This window comes from Neoarius graeffei, chromosome 25 (assembly GCF_027579695.1).
Source record: "Neoarius graeffei isolate fNeoGra1 chromosome 25, fNeoGra1.pri, whole genome shotgun sequence".
NCBI lineage: Eukaryota > Metazoa > Chordata > Actinopteri > Siluriformes > Ariidae > Neoarius > Neoarius graeffei.
The window spans coordinates 35,304,758-35,317,556 of NC_083593.1; positions in this window are offsets into that span (position 1 = coordinate 35,304,758).

Here is a 12,799-nt window from a genome sequence, read left to right on the forward strand (position 1 = left end):
AATAGAAATGTAACTTCAGTCCTCTCCTGCCCCCTTGTGTCTGTTTGTTGTATTACAACATAAATGGTTGGGGTGGTACCATCAAGGATACCGGTTTATACCTGAAGTACAGTATATATCTCTTCTCATCTCATTATCTCTATCCTGTTCTACAGGGTCGCAGGCAAGCTGGAGCCTATCCCAGCTGACTACGGGCGAAAGGCGGGGTACACCCTGGACAAGTCGCCAGGTCATCACAGGGCTGACACATAGACACAGACAACCATTCACACTCACATTCACACCTACAGTCGATTTAGAATCACCAGTTAACCTAACCTGCATGTCTTTGGACTGTGGGGGAAACCGGAGCACCCGGAGGAAACCCATGCGGACATGGGGAGAACATGCAAACTCCGCACAGAAAGGCCCTCGCCGGCCACGGGGCTCGAACCCGGACCTTCTTGCTGTGAGGCGACAGCACTAACCACTACACCACTGTGCCACCCACAGTATATATCTTCCAACTCATATAAATAATATAAATAATAAACAGAAACAAATTAGCACAAAGAAATATAGATAGAGGCAGCACGGTGGTGTAGTGGTTAGCGCTGTTGCCTCACAGCAAGAAGGTCCGGGTTTGAGCCCTGTGGCCGGCGAGGGCCTTTCTGTGTGGAGTTTGCATGTTCTCCCCGTGTCCGCATGGGTTTCCTCCGGGTGCTCCGGTTTCCCCCACAGTCCAAAGACATGCAGGTTAGGTTAAGTGGTGACTCTAAATTGACTGTAGGTGTGAATGTGAGTGTGAATGGTTGTCTGTGTCTATGTGTCAGCCCTGTGATGACCTGGAGACTTGTCCAGGGTGTACCCCGCCTTTCGCCTGTAGTCAGCTGGGATAGGCTCCAGCTTGCCTGCGACCCTGTAGATAAAGCGGCTAGAGATAATGAGATGAGAATGAAATATAGATAGATAGAGGGGGTTTATACAGAGTTTAGACAGAAACAAATTAACACAAAGAGATGGATGGATGGATGGATGGATGGATGGATGGATGGATGGATGGATGGGGTTTATACAGAGTTTAGACAGAAAGAAATTAACACAGAAAGGGATAGATAGATAGATAGATAGATAGATAGATAGATAGATAGATAGATAGATAGATAGATTAAGTGTCATTTACAAATACTATAAATAATCTTAGGTACATCATTGGGCCTTAAGGACCACTGGTGTAGCTTTAAAGTTCTACTCTGACAGCATATTAAAGGTAGCTACACCACATGCTCCTTCACAGGTAATAATGGTACAAAACCTGTCCTGTTGAAGGCACCACCACAGTTTGGGATATTTTTTTCTGATGTTGCAATAAGGTGTGTGTGTGTGGGGGGGCTTTTCTAACACTTAGTGACATACCCCTCACATTCTGGAAGCTGTAAAAAAATCTTCTTTTAAAACAAGCAAACAAACAAATGTAGACCAACAACATCCAACCAGCCAGGGTAAGGAGATGACTCTATTTGCCTGTCAGTCATGTTGCTTGAGCCTGGGCATGTTCTTGGGGTTGTGCCTTTGTATTAGACACTAAAGATTCAAATCTGGATGTTTCAAAACAGCCAACTAGTTACCATTTAGCAAAATTACTATCTAAACATTCACAAAATATCAACATATTCTGATATGCTTGATGAGCAAATTTAACTGTTTTTGTTTTGCATTGGAATTATGAGTCTAAGTATTCTTCCCTATTCACTTTCTTAAACTGATTCAGTTATGCAGGGTTTTCATTTCCAACATCAGGAGGATCCAACATTTTGTCTCCATGGAGGCTACTCAGGCGTTTGTTCAGTCACTTGCCATCTCAAGCTTGGACTATTGCACCTTGCTCCTGGTGGGTCGTCCCTTAAAGCCATCCAACCCTTTCAACTGATCCACAATGCAGTTCCAAGATTTGTTTTCCATCTCCCCAAGTTCTCCTACATCAATCCATTCCCAAGTTCCCTCTACTGTCTTCTTGTAGATGTCCACATCAGATTTAACACTAGAGCTTGCCTGGAAAGCCAAAATAGACCATCCTTCACCTACTCGAAGGCACTTATCACACTCCACTCTGCACCATGTTCCCTTCAAGCTTTTGGTGGTTGAGCTTTTGTTGCAGGTGGTGGAATTCATTTTCTCTGACTGTCCAAACAGCTGAGTCACTGACTCTCTTCAAACAAAGGCTGAAGACCTACCGCTTCACCAAGCACTTAATGAGCACTAATGTAATCTTAAAATCTTTTGAAAAGTAACTTTGGGTAAAAGAATCTGCTAAAATCTGTAAATGTATATGTAATCCTGCTAAACTGCATTTCAATATCATCACGTTAGCCTCAAACACCAGTTGTCATAAGCAATAAAATGTGTGTAACTTGTTGTTTTCATGTCACATTACTTAGGTACTGTGTACAGTATTGTGAAAAAACTATGAACAAAAGATTTATGTGTGCGGCCTTATATGAGACATTGTACTGATTAAAAATAGGCTCTTGGCATCATTACACACACAGCCCTACTTCTGCACATGGACTAACCTTAAATAGCTTACACAGGACTCCCTCCATTCCACATTGCACCTTTGTTCACTGCACTGTCTTTATTACTGTAAGCCATGTCTCCAGACTCATTTACACACATTATGCCATTTGCACTGCTGTTTTTTTCATGCCTTAAAGTGCATATCACGGGTAAATTCAGGAGCAAGATCAATGTAATTCTCTTATATTAAACTTTGGTCAAATATCTGTCACATTTTGCATTTTGTGCAATTTTTTTATCTTGCGCAATACCAGAAATATTCAGTTGAAATCAAGCCATTTGAGGCGAATTGGTCCACCTCTGAAAAAACTTGGCATTTGGATTTCCCAGCAAACATTGACTTTCGTGACGTCACGTGCGGGACGCCTCCCTCTGAATCCTACGTCAGCACTGGTTTGTTTATGAGAAAACGACCTGGTGGTTTTCTGCAAATTTCTTCAACATTATCACGTAATTATTAAAATGGTTAACCGATGTATCGTACAAGGGTGTAGCAACACCAATCTTGATGGGATTAGTACTCATCGTTTTCCAAAAGACTGGACAATGAGAAAGAAATGGGAGCGCTTCGTGCGAGGCACCCGGAAAAATTTGCTACATGCTACAGACTACAATATCATATGCGGGGCTCATTTCACAAGGCCCGACAACTTTGAGAACTATTTGCAGTGGGAAATGGGCTTCGCGAGGCAACTTGATCTGAAAAAAGAAGCAGTTCCCTCTGTCAGAATGCCCAAAGCAACACCGTGTCCATCTGTGTCAGCGTCACCAAAGGAGCCAGCCGTGTTTGTCTCCCCTGACAGAAGGCGAAGTGCCGCATCCACTGAGGCCTTCGAAGCCGAGAACCAAGCAGAGCCAAGAAAAAGACCAAGAAAATCAGCAATTCACAAGTTGACTGTTGCCAGGGTAAGAAATAAGAGAGACTATACTCTAAATTAGGTGTTCCTGTGTTTGTGTGGTACACGGATAATGTTATTTATTGACACACACAAAAGTAAACAATACGAAAGCGCTGGGCAATAATACACTTACTTCAAATGTATCAAGGGATATGCGTCAGGGCTTGAGATCTTGGGACCTGTCAAACACATTAAATGTACGTATATACAACCCTGCTTAGCCGATTCCATGTGTGTAGCTTATAAAATCTTTCTCCTACAGTAGCCTGTACTCTTCTAAATGAAGAAATGTATAAATACATAATAGTAATTAGAAAAAATATGATTTATGTAACAATAGATAGATGAGCATTGATACATGAATCCATGGGTTTAGAAGCTGAAGGTGACAATTCCATATTTCAACGCAAAATCGCTCGCTGCTAAACTTGGTCTAGACAGGCTGTGCACTGAAACCGTGCAAGCTCTCGCAGCCTGCTGGCGGATCCGCATGTGACATCACGAATGGCTCCGGACTCCCTTGGGATTTTTCCAGACGCGTTTTGTTATTTTATTTTTTTCTGCTGTAGACAGATGGCATTGTGCAAAATTACCCTTCTGGATGAGTGTGTAAAGGGACATACTTTCATATAAAAAAATGAAATTGGTCCAGGATATGCACTTTAAAGTGCATTTGCTGTGTTGATAACATGCCATCACCTGTACTTTACTGCCACCTCATTGTCTCTTCACACTTTACACTCAATGTGACTTGCTTGCTTTGTACTTCTGGTTACATGCCAACTGCAGTTCATTGGTTTTGTACTCATACTCTTCTTAATAACAATAATCTAATCTAAGACACTAATTTCAAAAATTAAACTACATATGGCCTAATGGTTAGAGAAACAGCTTTGAGACCAAAAGGTCATCAGTTTGAATCCCTGGACCAGCAGGAATGGTTGAAGTGCCCTTGAGGAAGGCACCAATGGCTCCACAGGCTATTCTGGGTACATTGTATGTTGCTCTGGATAAGAGCATCTGCTGAATGCCTTTAATGTAATATAGTATGCTATATTAAGTACCTTGAAAAATCTAATCCTGATCCATTTTGTAATTCCTCGTTTGTTATCACCTCACTATGGAGCTACAGAAATTGATCTGTGTCTTCAAATGGAGAAGTTTGGGGAAAAGAGTTGTACTCAACTGTCCTCATATGAGGATCTTACAAGGCTGTTACAGGAAGGATAAGGTCACGTGAGGATATGCTATTTTACAACAATACAGTACGTATGTTGTTGATTATAGAAAAGCTGTTGATATTCATATTTTAGTAGGTTACTGAAGAATCAAATTGTATCCTATTCATTAGTCCGTTCATTTTGTGAATCTTAACTCTGTTCTATATGTTTAATCTACTACTCTTTTAACAAAAAGGTGCTGAACTGAGGACTAAAGGTGGTCTCTAAGGGTTATTTCCCTTTAATTACAGGAATATTTTACATTCACATTGAGGAACAAAAACTTGCACGGTACCCTATCTTTCTGACAGCAAACGTTCTTAAGAGTAGAGGCTCTTGGCTCCATTAGGCAAATGTGTTTACATGTAAATGTGTAATTTGTCATGTAGCCTGATTGTCCATTGTCGTTTACAGTAATGATTGTAGAGAAACACTGCATATAGAGTGAATAAGAATATTTAAACAAAACTGAAACAAACTGTTTTGGACTTCAAAATGAAAAGCTAAGCACTAAGCAAAAACACCTGAGCTTCAGTGCATCTGAAGTTGGTGGGTATTTTTCTGGTTTTGTTTTTTGGTTATTATTATTTTTTTTATTATTTTTAACTGCCATTCTGAAAATAACAGTCCAAGTCAGTTTGCAACAGTCCTGTGTTATTCAGGCAACGCTGTTTTTGTCCTGACAGACAGCTCTTTTCACTCTGCCTGGTGTTTAGTCATGAACAAAAAGACGCCCGGTTCTTTTCTTCTTGTGTGGGTGTGGTTCACATTAGAAATGGGAACATTTAAAAGTCAAACACGGCACCCTCCCTCACTGGTCACTGTTCAAATAGCTATGCAAAACTGCAGTGTACTGAGTGTTTATGCTTGCTCTGCAAAGTACGCTTGATAGAACAATAGAAACATCTCCTGTGTATTTTTGAACCAAAAAGCTTATATTTTGCCTTCTTTCACTCCAACAATATGATTAGAATCATTACTTCCACACGCAATAGCAGAAACAGTGAGTCTTCCTGTGTGTTTGTCTGAGAGCAGAGGGTAGCAAGTCAGGAGGGGATTTGCATACAGTTAGAGAGCATCTCGATACCAGTGAGTGTACTGTACCATATACAGTGGCCTTTCAGTCTGAGGCCACCAGCCCACTGTTCACAGGCCCAGAGAAAACGATCATTCATTTGGGGAAAGTAACTGAACTGAAACAGTGGAAATATAAATCTCGCTTTTAAAGTGAATTTATGTTAAATGGAATTTTCAACTTTTAATTGTTCTCTGTTTTTAACCATAATTCTCATACTGTTACACAGACTACATATGACATTTAATATATATTTATATAAGCTAAATAAAAACTTCTCTTTTATTAAGAATCCAGAATTGAATTAGTGTAAACTTTGATTTGTGATCATACCTTCTACTTTAAAGTACTGTGTATGCACTGATTGAATACTGTTTCATCCATCCATTATCTGGGTCCTTCTCCTCAGAACGTGCAATCTCTTTTACTGAGGCTTCAGTTCAGTTAGTAGAAATGAGCAGGATACAACATAGCAAAAAGCACACCAATATTCTAAAACAGATATCATAAATAAATTTGTTTTTGGTCCACTTCAACAGATTTAAAGACAAAACTCAAGTGATTTTAACACTATACTGCAAATTGCTGAGTTAACTACACCCCAATACCAGTTTTGCACAAAAATGAAAGTGAAGTATTAGCCCTGTATGGTTGGACTATGGCCAATCTGAAAAAAACATTACAGGATAAAAGGCCTTAAAAGGTGGTGTCGCGGCAGCTGTGCAGGCGGTTTGGGACACACCAGTGCTTTGCGTGGCGGAGCTTCTCTGCTCGCTTTGTGGATCCATGGCGTGGTGTTCTGAGCGATGTTGCTGATGGCGTCGCGGCAGCGGTGCTGGAGATGTGGGACTTGTTTTCGTGCACCTTTTGGTGGGACTGTGGCTGCTACACCACGGGAATTACATCCTGACCCCTACTTGGTGGACTTTTTACTTTTTTTTTTTTCTTATTATATTTTTATTTATTTATCTTTTTTCTTTGTCTACTATTGTAAAGCGTCCTTGGGTTTCTTGAAAGGCGCTATTTAAATTTAACTTATTATTATTATTATTATTATTATTATATTAGCCTGATGGTTGATTCTGTTTAGGTGATGATAGTTGACAATTACGACAGACTCGGTGAGAGGGTTAAAACCAAGCGGTAACAGGGATGACAACGTGGTAACAGGAATGACTGTTAGTAACAGGAATGACATAATTACATTATTTAGCAATGCTTCTCAGTGAATGACAGACAAGTCATAATTTGGGATAATACTTACAATGTAACTGCAGCTGTAGGTTAGGGGAAGCCAGGGTACAGTGAATCAGAACAGTTATTTTGCTGGCTTTCTCCTATCTGGGTGTTAAGAATGTTCGAATGCGGAAAAAATCCATTCAATTTTACATAAAAGATTTATTCATTAAAATAACTTGTCACAAGCTATATGAAACAGGTAACACAAATAAATTCTCTAAAACAAACACTTCTAGATTTTTAATGAAAAAAATAACAACTGGCAACACCGTCCTATGAAATTACTTAATTTCAAAAACTCAGTGCCAGTCCACTTCTGGCTTTCTGAATTAGTTTAAATAGCATCACTTAAGGAAGTAACAGGCAAACCACCGAATCATGAAACAAGAAATAAAACTTAAACCTTAACATATTTCAACCTCGGGGCGGCACGGTGGTGTAGTGGTTAGCGCTGTCGCCTCACAGCAAGAAGGTCCTGGGTTCGAGCCCCGGGGCCGGCGAGGGCCTTTCTGTGCGGAGTTTGCATGTTCTCCCCGTGTCCGCGTGGGTTTCCTCCGGGTGCTCCGGTTTCCCCCACAGTCCAAAGACATGCAGGTTAGGTTAACTGGTGACTCTAAATTGACCGTAGGTGTGAATGTGAGTGTGAATGGTTGTCTGTGTCTATGTGTCAGCCCTGTGATGACCTGGCGACTTGTCCAGGGTGTACCCAGCCTTTCGCCCGTAGTCAGCTGGGATAGGCTCCAGCTTGCCTGCGACCCTGTAGAAGGATAAAGCGGCTAGAGGAGATGAGATGTTTCAACCTCCTGTAGATCGATGGAATTTAGCCTTCCATTGGCTGATAGCTTGGTCAGATATCAAGTGGGGGTATTCTACTTTGCTCCAAAACAAGCTAACGCAGAACATCTGAATAGCAGTCTAGGTCTACTGGAAATGTGAGGTGACGAGCCACCCTAGCTGTTCCACCATGAACTAGTGGCTTTGGCAGCCTCCCTAATATATCCTCATAAGGAACCTCTGATATGTCATCGACCGTAGGGAACACAAAAGTGAATGTCTTGGGTGTTTTGCGTCTCAGGAAACGTACATCAAATGATGATTCATCCTCATCTTCTGCTGCATAGATGCGTTGGATCTGTCCTGCATACAAGACATATGTTTTTTTAGTATTGAATCTGACTAAAATGAAGTCATCCAGCTGCAGATCTTCGGGTTCTGGCAACTCGAGGTCCTCACGCTCCTTCTCTGCAGGATCATCATATTCCCGGGCTTCGTCAACTGCAAATGGTTCCTTCTGCACAGGTTCAACCTGTGGTGTATCCATAGCGATTGTGGCATCCTTCTGGCGACGTCGACAACTCTGCTGATTTCTGCGCCATTGCTTTCTCTGACAACGTTGCTCTCGTGATGGCAAGTCATGGATTGATTTCTTCTTCCCTGTTTCTTTATTTTTCTGGTATCGTTGTTTTTCCTTCTCTAGATACTCTGCTCGTCTCTCGGGGTCAGCATCACGCCTCTGTCTATACAGACACTGCTTCTCAGCACAACTGATTTTGCCAGCCATTGCCCGCTATTCTGAAAATCTAAAATAACATTTTTATTACTAGCCAGACCACATGGATCATGACAGGCAGACCTAGGCCCAACTTGGCTTTAAAAAAACACATGAAAATAAAATTTTATTTTATTTTTGGCCTTTACCTCTCTAGCGTGTCTGGTGGCAAGTCCAAGAAACATTAACTCATAAAAAGTATGTCCTTACAGATGATACAATCGATAAACACCCATTTATGTCATTCCTGTTACCTTAGTGTCATTCCTGTTACCCAGAGCAGGGTAACAGGAATGACAGTAACAGGAATGACAATTTTGCACATATCCCCTGCTACACTGCACTACAAGACATGCATGCATCCTTGGTCACTTGCTTCCTCGAGCGGGCACTTCCATAATGTACTTTATTTATTTACCACCACATTTTCTATTGTCTCTGTGAAGTTCTGGGCATAACAGTAATGACTGCTAATTTATATAACCATCAAAAAAAACCATGAAAACTTACCTTTCTCCAGCTTTATCCTTCAAATGCTCCCTCCATTGAACTTTCAAGGTCAACTATGAACGTGGACCTCCTATTGGCGAGTTATAGAACCAACCTAACCATAGAGTTTAGTGAGCTGGTAACAGGAATAAAAGGAGTAACAGGAATGACACTGGAATTGAGGGACAGGGCAAAATTTACCCCCTAAAGTAAGAAATTCGTTCTAATTAACACTTAACTGACTACATATTATCTGAAATGAAGTATATTAGATCAATGATAGTGTTTGGATTAACTTTATGCGCGTTTCAATTTAAAAATCCTAAGATTTTTGACAGGAGCCAAGACTGGGGACAGCCAAAATAGGCTGGTGAGACTACTCTGATGAGAGGGATTTAAAAAAATCTTCAATCTGGGTCCGAGAACTAACACTTATCAAGGGAGAATTTCATAATTGTCTTTATTTTCACACACATATTTATTAGGAAATCTCTTCATTTAATAAAAAAAAAACAGCTGGGACACAAACTGCACGTTCTGAGGAGAATGACCCATCTATAGCCGCTTATCTTGTTCTACAGCAGGGGTCTTCAATCCTATCCACAAAGGGCCAGTGTGGCTGCAGGCTTTCATTCCAACCAAGCAGGAGCTACACCTGATTTCACTTGTTTAATCATTTCACCCTCGTCTCCAGTCAACAATCAAGTGAGCCTCCAATTTGGCTGTAATGAAAGCCTGCAGCTACACCGGCCCTTTGCGGATAGGATTGAAGACCCCTGTTCTACAGGGTCGCAGGCAAGCTGGAGCCTATCCCAGCTGACTAGTATGGGCAAGAAGCGGGGTACACCCTGGACAAGTCGCCACCCTGGACACGTAGACACAAACAACCACTGACACTCACATTCACACCTACAGTCAATTTAGAGCCACCAATTAGCCTAACCTGCATGTCTTTGGACTGTGGGGGAAACCGGAGCACCCGGAGGAAACCCACGCAGACACGGGGAGAACATGCAAACTCCACACAGAAAGGCCCTCGCCAGCCGCTGGGCTCAAACCCAGGACCTTCTTGCTGTGAGGCAACAGTGCTAACCACTGTGCCACCCCAAATACTGTTTCATTAACTGGATATATATAAGATTTTGTGTTGTTGTTTTTTAACATGTGAACATGTGTGATCTTGACTGAGGCACTGTGGATTGAACATAGCACACAAGTCAGTGATGGTTCAGATAACCTGCAAACACAAACTCGCTGAGTGTTGGTTCAGTTAATTAAAAGACATTAAGAAGAAATTACAATCAGTTTCAGATCAGTATAGAGTATCAGTATAGACTATACTCAAAAGTTCTAATAATGATATCATGTTAAAAATGGAAAAAAGAAGAAAGGTAAATTATAATCATTCTACTGATATTTGGTAGAACAAATATAAACACCACAATTATTTTCTTCAACAATGCATTAAGGAGGAAATTTGAAACAGACTTCGCAGGAACTAATCTGTCTTTAATAATGACTGTATGACAATGTATCTCAACAATCTTCAAATAGATGATAGCAATTTCTCCTTAGAAGAGTTAAAGAAAGTGAAAGAAAGCCTTTGTGATAGGAAAGCTTGCGGACCAGATAACATACCCCCGAGGTTGTAAAAAGATTCTATTTGGATGAAATCATATTAAATTTTGCTAATATTCTACTGAATGATAACATCAAACCTAAACAATTGTTACTGATCGATTTATTAACTATTCCTAAAACTGGAGATCTTGGGGACACAGGAAATTACTGGGGAATTAGCCTTACCTCAGTTGTTGTAAAATTAGTGAACAAGATGATTTTGAACAGGATTCAACCAAAAATAGATAAGAAGCTCAGAAACAATCAAAATGGCTTTAGGCCTGCAAGGCCCACTTCAACTCATATCTTAGCTTTAAGAAGGCTCATTGACGGAGTGAAGAGTCATAACAGGAAAGCAATAATACTGTTTGTAGACTTCAAAAAGGCTTTCGATTCGGTGCATCGGGGACAAACGATGAGGATATTGGAAGCTTATGACATCCCTCCTAAACTTGTTGCTAAGTTCTACGAAAACATGAAAGCAAGAGTTATCACTCCCAACGGTACAACAGATTCCTTTGAGATTCATGCGGATGTCCTCCAAGATGATACACTTGCTCCATATTTGTTTGCACTTGTATTAGACTTCATCATGAGAAGAGCCACTGGCGGTAGAGAAGAAGAATTGGGTTTCCAGTTAGAGAGAAGGAGAAGCAGAAGGACAGGACAGGACCAAGAATGATTACAGATCTAGACTTTGCAAATGATATCACACTGATCACTGAAGAAATGCACCAGGCTCAGGAACTGCTATCTAGATTAGAGGAAGAGGCTGTGAAGGTTGGTCTCCACTGCAACTCAAAGAAAACAGAAATACAACCAGGATCAGCCGGTACAGGTTACAGCGAAAGATGGGAGGAAGCTAAAAGTGGTAAACAATTTTAAATACTTGGGAACTTGGATGGAAAGCACAGAGAAAGATCTCTCTGTGAGGAAGGGACTAGCCTGGAGTGCATGTCACAAGCTGTGCAAAATATGGTCCTCCCAACTTTACAGAAAACTGAAAATTCACCTATTCACTACCACAGTTGAATCTGTTTTTCTTTATGGTGTCGAGACATGGACTCTCACAAAGACTCTTGAGAAGCTGCTTGATGGATGCTACACCCAGATGCTCAGGATGGTACACAATGTCACTTAGAGACATCACCTCACAAATGAAGAGTTGTACGGGGAACTCCCAAAATATCAACAAAGGTTCGTCAGCGTCAAATGAGATTTGCGGGACATTGTGTCAGACATGAAGAAGAAATGGCCAACAAACTTGTACTCTGGCAACCAGTCGAAGGTAAAGTCAACGGAGGATGAAGACGAGTCACGTATATAGACAATCTACTGAATGACTCTGGAATAGGGGCGGCACGGTGGTGTAGTGGTTAGCGCTGTCGCCTCACAGCAAGAAGGTCCTGGGTTCGAGCCCCGGGGCCGGCGAGGGCCTTTCTGTGTGGAGTTTGCATGTTCTCCCCGTGTCTGCGTGGGTTTCATCTGGGTGCTCCGGTTTCCCCCACAGTCCAAAGACATGCAGGTTAGGTTAACTGGTGACTCTAAAATTGACCGTAGGTGTGAATGTGAGTGTGAATGGTTGTCTGTGTCTATGTGTCAGCCCTGTGATGACCTGGCGACTTGTCCAGGGTGTACCCCGCCTTTCGCCCATAGTCAGCTAGGATAGGCTCCAGCTTGCCTGCTAGAGATAATGAGATGAGATGAGAGACTCTGGAATAGCAAACACTCAGGAACTGCGAACTGCAATGATGGACAGAGATCAATGGAAAAGTCATTTCTTGTCAGTAGGGTGTCCTGATGGATGAGATAGATAGATAGATGACATTTTCCTTTCATTTTGTGTAAATACAAGTAATTAGCAAGTTTTCTTTTTTTGAAAAGTGCTTTAAAAGCAGTATTAACCTAAATGATGCATGGAAAATGCCTGCCTGGTTCATTTGAGATGCCCTCATATAATTAATTAATAACTCAAGACAAGAAGCCTTTATTTATCACATGTACACTCAAGCACAGTGAAATTCCTCCTCTGCATTTAACCCATCTGAAGCAGTGAACACACACATGCACATACACAAGTGAGCAATGAGCACACACGCATACCCAGAGCAGTGGGCAGCTAAGCTACAGCATCTGGGGAGCAGTTGGGGGT